This window comes from Thermobia domestica, chromosome 7, assembly GCF_964235325.1.
Source record: "Thermobia domestica chromosome 7, izTheDome1.hap1.1, whole genome shotgun sequence".
Taxonomy (NCBI): domain Eukaryota; kingdom Metazoa; phylum Arthropoda; class Insecta; order Zygentoma; family Lepismatidae; genus Thermobia; species Thermobia domestica.
In genome coordinates this window covers 89,006,045-89,016,299 of record NC_137460.1, presented here as the reverse complement: position 1 = coordinate 89,016,299, position 10,255 = coordinate 89,006,045, and positions in this window count along the sequence as shown.

The window sequence follows — 10,255 nt, the reverse complement described above, 5'->3', positions numbered from 1 at the left end:
TAATTACAGCTTGTGAATCTTAAAGTCAATAAATAAAACTTGTTGTCTCTTAATAATGAAAGAAAAGAAGAATCGCAGTTCACATTCATGCCATGTACCTGCCACCGCAAATTCAAACTTTATAATCGATTTTTATACCAAAGACAATAATATGTAGTTTGAAATATGTTGCTGCTTCCAATCTAAAGTAGGAATTAAAAGCTACACTTGGTTGAATTCGCAACTTACTGTGATCAGTTGTTAATGTATAATGCTGTTTCTTAAACTTCCAAAGGGAGAGAGCATATACAACTCAAAGAAGCATGGAGAGATGTATGCTTGGAATAACCTGGAGAGAGAGAAAAAGAAATACATGGATAAGGAAGATGACAGGAGTGATCGATATCATCGCGAAAATAAAAGGACTCAAGTGTCAGTGAGCTGGTCATAGTGCAAGAAGAACTGATGATAGGTGGACAAAAGCAATGCTTGATTGGATCCTAAGGGAACGAAAACGATCCAGAAAACGTAATACAATGTGGTGTGACGAAATTAGGAAACAGTGTGGAGTAAAGTGGAAACGAACTGCCAAAAATAGATACGTGTGAAAAAGAATTGGAGAAACCTTCATCCAGAAGTGGGTCGGCAAAGGTTTAGAATTATATATATAGTCATGTGTGTGTGTGTGTGTGTATGTGTGCACGAATGTTACCCCCCACCCCCCAACCATATGGGCCAAGGTTATGCTTATGCATCCATGTGTCTAGTGGAGCTCGAGTAAAGCACCATGACGGCCGAGGCGTATCGCACACTGCTTGCAGACTACGTACACGCCTTCATGACGACCATGTTTCCCAACGGTAGTGACATTTTTCTACAAGATAATGCACCATGTCACAAGGCCAGGAGTGTGATAGAGTGGTTCGAAGAACACAGGGGCGAGTTCCAAGTGATGTGTTGGCCTCCCAACTCGCCGGATCTGAGCCCAATCGAACACATCTGGGATGTGATTGAACGTGACATCAGAGTGCATCGCCCCCTCCCCGGAATTTACGGGAATTAGGTGACCTGTGTGTGCACATGTGGTGCCAACTCCCTCCAGTGACCTACAAAGGATCATTACGTCCATGCCAAGAGCATTCGCCGTTGTTATCCGTGCCAAAGGTAGACATACTGACAATTAGGTAAGTAGTCATAATGTTCTGGCTGATGTGTGCGTATATTTTAACTCGTATATTTTGTGTCGACTCGAATTTCGAGACGTCTCGACTCGAATTCGAGTCGAGTCGAGACACAAGCTGTCGAGTCGAGACACGAGTCGAGACAGAAACATATTTTCGAGTCGAGACAGCATTTTCTCGAGTCGAGTCGAGACAGGCTTAAATCTCGACTCGACTCGACTCGTGCGCATCCCTACTCGAACCTTCGAGTTTACCTCCATAAATCAAATTTCTCTTGATGTGGTCTCGATAAGTCTAAGATCGTAGCTCTATGCTTTTACGTAATTGTCAGTGTTGCTGGTCCTGTCATTGTTGCTAATGTGTACTGTAATTGTGTTTTACTCATGTCTAGTATTTTATTTTTACTAGTCATTTTGTTTTATTCAAAGAACCTTTACAACTTCGCGTTATAGAATTTGAATGAACAAAACTTCGAAGTGTTGAGGTTAGTATATATAGTCACTTTTCATGAGAAACGCGGAACCTCGGTTTCTCGAATTTTCGTTCTGGTTACCTCGATAACTCAAACAATCATTACTCGAAAACTTCGAGTCCCGGTTAGGACACTCGGTTGAAAAAGTGAAAAAAAAAAACGCTTTTTCAGGCCGGCCACGACAAATGAGTTTTTCCTAAGTTTTCGTCATTTTCACAACAGGCAAATGCCAGGGTAGTACATAACTTATAGGTCCCAGGCCGCTTCTTTCCTTCCCCAATCCTTTCTTCCTTCCCTTTCCCCGGATAGTGTGCTCGCCGAAGTACGTCATCCCTCAAACGTGACGGAATAACATGGTCATAGATGTCGAAAGCCCAGAAATCTAAATCATAAATTCTAAAACGAAAAACCTCGATAACTCGAATTTTTATCTATTCCCTTCAGTTTCGAGTTATCGAGGTCCTACTGTAAATTCCGGGTATGGTTTATAGATAGCCACCATTAAGGTAAATGTGTACCCATTAAGATGTTAAACTGTTGACTCCATTAATGAACTCGGCTGAATTAATCGCTCTAGCTAACCAGAATTCGAAAATTTATCTTGCGTTGAAGAGTTTTCGTATAAAGTAACTTACGTATGAATGGTTTAAGACCCACTAAACATGTTCCTAATAAATAATAATAATAATAATAATAATAAGTTCAAGGCTTAAACCATAATGTCTCCAATATTCTGTCTCATTCACTAACTCTGAAAATTAGTTCTAAACTGGATGGGAGATATCAATTCTTCATAACATTAACGCTGTGGCGACAACATTTCATTATCATCGTGAGCGATAAATCTTATGAGAAGTATAAGCTTCAACACTCAAACACACGCATCCTGTTTGCACCAAATCCACACAGGGGATTCCCTTAAATCAAAGTATTAGCTAGCCGTAAATTTTTACTTTAAATGTATCTTAGAATCAGAAGAGAAGTTAGAGGGCGCACTAGCTCCCAGTGTAAAGGTATTCTCAAGCAGTTATAGACCTATTTATTCTTCAAAAGTGGGGAATCCCCGTCAACGCATATGTTTTAACACAAAGTAAAGCAAAGTACATTTACCAATTATAATGTAAAGGAAAATTATTTCATTACTTCTAGAACTTCCATAGATTCATTAAGTTTTTTTACCTATGCCCTTAAGTAAATTAAGTGGTGCGTTTGGTCTTCAAATCCAACAAAGGATATTTTCCACACTTTTTTAATCGACGTGAGAACGAAACGTATGAAGGTACACTTCCAGACATTAGGAATTACCATTGTCATATCCTCTACAGTATAGATGGATGGTGCCTATTCTTTGCAAAATTTCAAGAAAAACGTAATCAAAGATTCCCATTTTAAACTCTTTTATGATCGCCGGCCAAGTAAGTTTGTGTTTTACAACATCGTATCCACGGATTTTCTCGGGATACTCCCATTTCCTTCCACATTCTCATTCCACCCATTCTTACACCAGCATTCACTTAATATCAATCATCGTGTTAATCATCGTCTCCTTTAACCTCAAGAGCATAATCATGGAACGTAAAACTGAAAGATTTCATGTCTTTCGTGGGTCTGTCGTGACATAGGAGGGCTCTGATAACTTCTAATTTAAATTAAGAAAACATTTTGAAAATAAATTTTGAACATAAAGTTACAAAAGGAGACTATAAACTTTGCGAGACGAGACAAGAATTCGACAAAATTTCACGAGACGAGACGAGTAAACCGTATTTCTCATCTCGCGGACAACGCTAACGAGAAGGAAATCCATCTGTTGTCTTAACTCTGAAATCTAACTTAATCAGAGCCATTTTTTTAATAAATCCATTTTTAAAACTATGCTTGTTTTTTTTATTTCTCCCCAAATTATGCTAAAAATGAGTTGGCAACTCTTAATTTTGTGGGAAAAGGGAACTAAAGTAAGAAAAAAAAAGAAAAAAACACGGAGTTAATATGAGGGAGGTGTGCTGTTGCATAAACGAAATAACGATAAAATAATCCATATGACGAAAGACTAAAGGCAAGGCGATTGTATGCTTATCTGAAGAGTAGTACGTACCTCATGCATATGCTAATTCCCTGACCAAAAAAAGGAGAAGAAAATTTAATTTGTTTCTACAGTGATGGATGAGTTAGTGCCTTTCGCCTCTGACCTCGAAAAAATAGTTTTGTGGGACGGGATAACATTTCTTTCTTTTTTCCTTATATATGTATAGGGTGAAAAAAAAAACTGCGAAGCAAGGAAGTTAGTTGATTTGGACACAACGGACTTCATATTACGCAAACTGTATTTCATTTGTGTACTAGGGAAAACGAGTTAAGGAACGGAACGTCAATTGTATTTCTCTTAACCGCAATAAAAGGATGCAAATTCGTTTTGTCAATAAATTTATATCGCATAATAACAGTTGTTTCTGAAAACAGTGTTGTTACCTTAAAGTATTTGATAATACTCGAGAAGTCGAGTATTTTGATTACGTTATTCATACGTGTACTTCCTAATTAAATGGCCTATAAAGTGGTATTTCGCGTAGCCTTAACAATGGTTTTTCATTAAAGCGTTGTTCACCCCCTACAGACCTGATTAAATCTATTCTTAGTTCAAATTATAGATTAGTATGTTAAAAGAAATAAGCTACAGAATCTATTATTTGTTAATCAGGGGAGACCGGGGTATTGACGAACACTTAAGCTTTTAATATAAATAACTATTATGTTCGCATAGATAAAATTGAGATATTTTGTCTATAAAAAGTCCGGAAAATGTTGTACTTACTAAAACAAAATAAAATTAACTCTTTTAATCCTAAACTGTTAGTTTCTAAATAAATAAATTCTTATTTTTGATTGCCTCTAAGATCGGGTAATCCCCAATATATTTGTCAGGGCATACGGGGAAAAGAAACCGAAAGTGAATAATAATTACATTATATTGTAATTTTATCAATAAACATCAGATTTCATAATGTACCTACCATAATGAGAAGCATAAGCAACTCATATAAAACTCATATAAAATTTCAAAGGAGGAGTTTATTTCAAAGGAAAACTATTCTGGTGAAGCAAATAAAGAAATATGAATTTAAGAAAATTATCGTAAAAATAAAGATGTAATATTAGGTGTGAGTTCAGAAATTCCAAATGCATGCTTTAGCTTTTCGTTTCCGAGAACTGTAATCTTTATGAGTCCAATTCCTGCATTCGGCATTCAACTCTGGGGGATTTGAACTGATGGCTTGATAATTGTGAATCCCGCTTTGTACCAGTGAGCTAACATGAACACATAAGATGACTCTGAATTTCCGGTGTTCTATGACAATGATATTCGTATCAATGATGCTCATCCCTTGAAAATATTGTACTAATCCTTCGATATTTCGAAACCCTGTAGTCTCGATGTAGCAAATATTTGAACACATTTAAATAGAAAACAACAATGAAAATATTTCAATTTTCTTCAATTAGTGAATTAATGAAAGTCTGAATTTTTAGGGTTTCTTTCCTACAATCCTGTCAAATTTGTATGTCATGTTTCATATTTTTAATTATGGAATTTTCACTTTCTACAATTGCGAAATTCCCATATTCAGAAATTTCGACATTCTGGAATTCGGAAATGGAATTAATGACTTCCTAATTCGGTCATCGTTGGTTCTTATACAAAATATGTCATAAAAGCTCAGGTTAAAGTGTTTAACAAAATACAGTTACGTATATTTTAGTCTCTCACGTAAAGTGTGAGAAGAAATGCTAATGATTTCAAAAGGATAGGACAAACGCTTCACTCAAACTATACAATAAATAGTAATTTTATTCTGCGTAACTGTGATCATGCATTAAAGGAATAAAAATGTGTACATAACAATACACATGACTTTAGTAGTGAATTAAACAAATGCCTGATGCAAATGACTCATATTTAGTGATAATAATACTACTTGTATATTTAAGAACGCAGGCCCATGTCCACGGAGGGTCTAAGGGGAGGGCCGGCCCCTTAAAATTTTCATGGTAGGCTTGCAAATAAACTACAATATGTTGATGAACTATAATATGGTTGGTTCGGCCCGCTCTAACTTCTGCCGGCCCCCCTGCAATTTTGGGCTGGCTACTGGCCTGTAAAGAACGTATATCACATATTATAATGATAATATTGAGAGTTCACTTCCGTATGTCAAATAGCTGCAGACAAATACACAACACACACTTATGTATTGCTATTACACGTTTTATTAACTTTATGTTTAACATTCACATATAATATACCGACGTTCTGTCAACACTCACCCCATCTCAGATGTTGTACTTTAAAAACATAATAATTACTTATGCCTTGAAATGTTCGTTATAACTGATATATAATTCAATATATATAACTGATTTATTTTAATGTAATATTATTTTATATAAATATTTATAGATTGAGGAATATCATTACATACCAAAAAGTTTGACCCAAATGGTAATCGAACTCACGATCTTATTATTAAAAGTGCTATGATTTACCACTGAGCTACATAAAACGCTCCTGTCGAGCTTCTTATAAGAAATAAAACTGAAATCTTTTGCAAACTTTGCTTTTTTAAAATCCTTTATCCTTTTCATTCTACTATGGATTCGAGAACCATGTTCACTGTCTTCCCTTTCATTGGAAATGTACTGTTACGTATGGAAATGGAAGTAACAAAACCAGCATGTGCTCACACACACACACATATATATATATTTTTGTTCTTTTTTAATTTTCAGTTTGGGCCTGGAAATGTTTCTCGATGTTCAGCTTCCTCTTTTAACTACCGATATTTTCTTCTATTTTTCAAATCATCGATCACTTGTGTTCTTTTTCCTATTCCTTGCTTTCCTTCTATGGTGGTATGAAGAAGATAAATCCAATCCAATTGACCTTTCTACGAAGGCTGGTGGCTAGAAGCGTCCTCTTTTCTCCTATCCGTTTTAGGACTCTCTAAAAATGCAGTACGCGTCTTTCGTCAAAATACTTCCAAGATATTTGAAATGGCCGACCTCTTCAAGTACTCTGTGTTCTACTCTGACCCGTAAGGGCGCATTTCCACGGGCATTCTCATGACTTTCGATTTTTCCATGTTATTTTCCATTTCATATAGTTTCCCTGTGTCAACTATGTTGTCAGGTATCTCCTGTAGTCTTTTTTGGGTTCTAATTGTATTATTAAGTATTTTAATGAAAGTGACTTTTTTCTACACTTAGACATTTTATCATGTCTTATTACACTTAAAAGAAGAAAAGACATCTTCACATTTTTTCCCGATTGTGAAGGTTGGCTTGAGGGCTCGCACCTGGAATCTACGGTTTACTGTTTCCAAAGATACTCTAAATTGGACTTTTGAATATTTTTAGCTGAAAACAGTCATGCAGCTGAAAACAGAAACATGTGGTCATTCTTTGTGGAATAGGGTGGGCATATTTCTTTCCCATGGAGTATAATATTCCACACAAAACATTTTTATAAGTCTTTTTTCTTAACTTTTTATTCAAAATAGATATTTCTTTTACCTAAATGCTTCTTTCGCCATTTCTAGGCTTATCATTGCTTTTATTTCACGTTTACACTTCAAGCCTTCACTAATGATACTCTTCAGATATTGAAAACTAGTAACAAGTTCTATTTTCTCCCCGTCTACTTCTATATTTGATACAGACCGATGCGTTCCTATCACCATTGGTTTTGCCTTTCTAACGTTTATTTTTGCCCCCATATTATTGGCAAATTTCCTTCGTTTCCTAATATTATACGATTTTACATCGCCTGGAAACCGTATACATCTAATCATTCAATCTGCTACCGAAATACCACCTTCATTATGCAAGCACTTCTTCACTATCTTCTCTAAATAGACTTAAATTACATCGGTGAGAGACAACATTCCTGTCGAAATCTCCTTTTAATTGTACTCTCCTCTCTCATTTCTTCCCTTACTCTAGCATCTATTTATTCAGTCCAGTCGGTCAAGAACCTTTTCTAGATCAATGGTCACAACATGAGCCTCCTTCCTTCTTTCTATAAATCTTTTACCAATTATTCTTAATTAGCCAATAGCATCTCTTGTCTTCTTATCCCTTCTAAACCGAACTATTTCTCCTCAGTTTCTTCATTTGATCTTTCATATAGCCTGTTCAGTATTCGTAGCATAAGTTTTGCTGCATACTGTATGAGACTAACAGTTCTATAGTCCTCAGCTCTGGGTTTGATTTCTTAGCCAACGTTATCGTGATCATCTTCAAGGAATCTTTTGGCCACTTTCCCATTTTATATGTTTCATCACACTCTCATCATTTACTACTATTGTACCCCCTTGTTCCCACCTTACTTGTGTACATTCAACCTCCTTCCTTGTACATTTCTTTTCATTTCCCCATTTTTTTCTAATACTTCTATACCCTCACTTCGTTTAAATAAGAATCTTCCCTTGCTCTGTTTCCTTTTGTAACTCGTTATTTAATCTCTAGTGAGGGGGGATGGCAAATTGCCACTTTACAGTGCAGACGGAAGAGTAGTCGAATGTTGTATCTTCAACTTACATTCGCAAAACATCCCATTTAAGATGAAAAGAAAACCTTTGACATGAAAGCAATAAATAATTTAGAAGTTACACCAATTTCAAACATTATACTGCAAAAAGCAGTACGATGTAGTGATGTCGGAGGCGTTTGAGTTAAGTGAAATCAATATCATTTGGGAAGGTTGGAAGCATATGAAGAAGGGAAGGTCACTATCACGTAGTTACGTTAACTTCCTGCACCTGTTTTGCCCTAATCTTTCCATGGTTTCTATTTCTCCATTTTCTCCAACATCTATTTTATACCCACTGCTTCTTAGTCATTTTCGGTTCGCGAAAACCGAATATATGCATGAATGCAAAATAAGGCCTACTAAGAAAAGACCTACAAGATTTTGCTCTACAAAGAAAATGAGATGAAATGAAATGTTTCAATTTTACGTCCAACGGCTATGCCATGTGGGCTAAAAGAGACGGCAATGATGAGAAGAGACGGCATTGGGGGGGAAAGGTGAAATGAAAAAAGTGGAAGAAAACGGGAGAATTCCTAGAAAACCCACACGCATGGTGTTTGTCCACCACAAAGCCTGGGATCGTACCAGGGACCCCACTCATTTGAGGTGAAAGCTGTAATACTGAGCTACTGCAGCCCTTGATCTACAAAGAGACTGAAGACAGACTAGCTTACAACGAGTTGGTTTGCATTTTATATAACGTAATCTATATTTAACTATATGTAATAATCATTATATTATTAATAAGTTACCATGAATAGGTGAGATATTAAAAGCTAACACTTCTTTTATTTCAAAAGATGACTACTGGAAACCATTACATCACAAATATATGTCAAATATATTTCTTCGTGACATCAACTATATATCTTCATGACAACCACCCTTACGAATAATCTTTTTTTTTTCTCAATATACATATTTCTGCTCAATTATTGCGCCTCTGATCATATTCATAAAACAGGTACAGATTGATAATATTATTACATCGTTATATAATTGTCGCTCGAACGGGAATTCCGTAACATTAATACTATGAAGGAAAGAACCCTGGATTAAATATTTCCAAATATTTATTTTTGAATAGCCCTCGTATGAAATTAAAATTACATTAATACAAATATTTTTCTTCTCTTTTCCTTATATATATACATATTACAATATTATACTCTTTTATATGTAGTATTAATCATATATTCATATACAGTAAAACCTGCCTTCAACGGACCCTTTATTAAACGGAAAACTGTCTTAAACGGAAATATTTCACGGTCCCATGAATTTTGGAGTAAAAAAATATGTAAAAGTCACTTCATTAAGCGGAAACTGTGTTACGCGGACAACGGAAAGCAAAATAAACCTAATAACGGAAAATTCTGAGTTCCGGACTACAGCGTTTTGAAAATTTTTAGATGTTGTATGAGGAGCAAACATATATATTACACTGTCTGCGATAAATCCTCGTTCTTTTGTTAAACCTTCTGAACAATTTGCCTTGTGTAGTTTTTCAGGCTACAGCATATGCGAACAGTCAAGCAGCCAAGCAGCAATGCATACAGAAAACCCTGTTTGACTATTGGAAAAATACAGTAAACGTGTACATAGCGTATTTTGTGTTCATTTTAAGTTTTGTGTGTCTGTGTGTGTGTTTGTGTGTGTATTAGTTAGTAGAAGAAAGAAGTACTGTAAGTGAACAAGCTACATGTTGTACGTAGAATAGTATGTTTTCTCAGTATGTCCGTTATAAGCATGTGTGTGTGTGTTTTTTTAAATAAAGGTCTACCTCTATTAAGCGGAAACCTGACTTTAACGGAAATTTTTGCTAGTCCCACTCGATTCCGCTAAAGACAGGTTTCACTGTATTAATAACGTCGATTCAAAAAAAATATCGTCGATGGGACTATTCAAAAAAATGAAAACTAACTAATGGTTTCTGCAAGGGTACTAGTTAAATATTCCTTCCCGTATTAAATAATGTAACATCATTTTTATCTATATTTAACATAGTCATCCATGTTCCAGCAACATTATTTATAA